This window comes from Myotis brandtii, unplaced genomic scaffold, assembly GCF_000412655.1.
Source record: "Myotis brandtii unplaced genomic scaffold, ASM41265v1 scaffold97, whole genome shotgun sequence".
Lineage (NCBI taxonomy): Eukaryota > Metazoa > Chordata > Mammalia > Chiroptera > Vespertilionidae > Myotis > Myotis brandtii.
The window spans coordinates 780,639-781,645 of NW_005372020.1; the positions used below are offsets into that span (position 1 = coordinate 780,639).

Sequence of the window (1,007 nt, forward strand, 5' to 3'; positions counted from 1 at the left end):
CTGTTTCCCCCTCCGTTGACGAAGGGTCTTTGTAAGATGGTGAGGACCAAATCAGTTGACGTGTGCGGGGGCCCTCGCCGATGCCGCGCAGCCGTTAGGACATTTCGTTCCGGACACACGGGGCCCTCGGTCTGGAGGAGGGGTGGCCGACCTCCTCTGTAGCCAGTCCAGGCCTCTCGGGCCACGCGTCTCTGTCACGGTGACTCGGCGCTGCTCCCGCTGACTCTCGAAAGCAGCTCAGCCGGACGTAAAGCCGTGGCCGTGGCCGTGGCCGAGAGTCAGTGACACGTGACCGAGCAGCTGGGCCTGGCTCTGGGCTCGGGTGGCTGCCTCCTGCCCGAGGTCAGTGCTCATCAGACTCTGGGAAACACCTGTCCGTTTCGTTTCCAGTCAGTCACAGACCCGTACGTGGACGGTCATGGCCCCGGGGCCTGCCTGGGCCCGAGGGGTGCCTGCACGCGTGTGGGGGAGCAGGTGGGTGCTTGGTCTGGATCCTCCTGCTCCTGCTTGGGGATGGCTCCTGAGGGGTGGTTTGGGTCCCACAGCTGGCCTCTCGGGAGCTGCCATGCTGGGAGCGTTGTCCATTCATTCATTCATCCATCCATCCCTTCATCCATCCATCCCTTCATTCATCCATCCATCCCTTCATCCATCCATCCATCCCTTCATTCATTCATCCATCCCTTCATCCATCCATCCCTTCATTCATTCATCCATCCACCCATCCCTTCATTCATTCATCCAATCCCTTCATCCATCCATCCCTTCATTCATTCATCCATCCATCCCTTCATTCATTCATCCAATCCCTTCATCCATCCATCCCTTTATTCATTCATTCATCCATCCATCTGTTACGGCCAAAGGTGATCCTGAGTGGGGGGGTGAAAGGATTGAGAAAAGACAGACAAGAGAATGAAAGCTGGGTCTCGGTGGGATGCTGCTCCCTGATGAGGAGACAGCGCCAGCGCCCACAAGCCGTGTCTTTATTTTATAGCAGATGCCAC

At 57.7% G+C, this 1,007-nt stretch overlaps 1 protein-coding gene across 1 annotated transcript in view; it reads left to right on the forward strand.

Moving 5' to 3' along the window:
* Nucleotides 1–1,007, forward strand: part of NCOR2 (nuclear receptor corepressor 2) — a 172,730-nt gene that overhangs the window by 24,494 nt on the left and 147,229 nt on the right. The window lies entirely within an intron of this gene.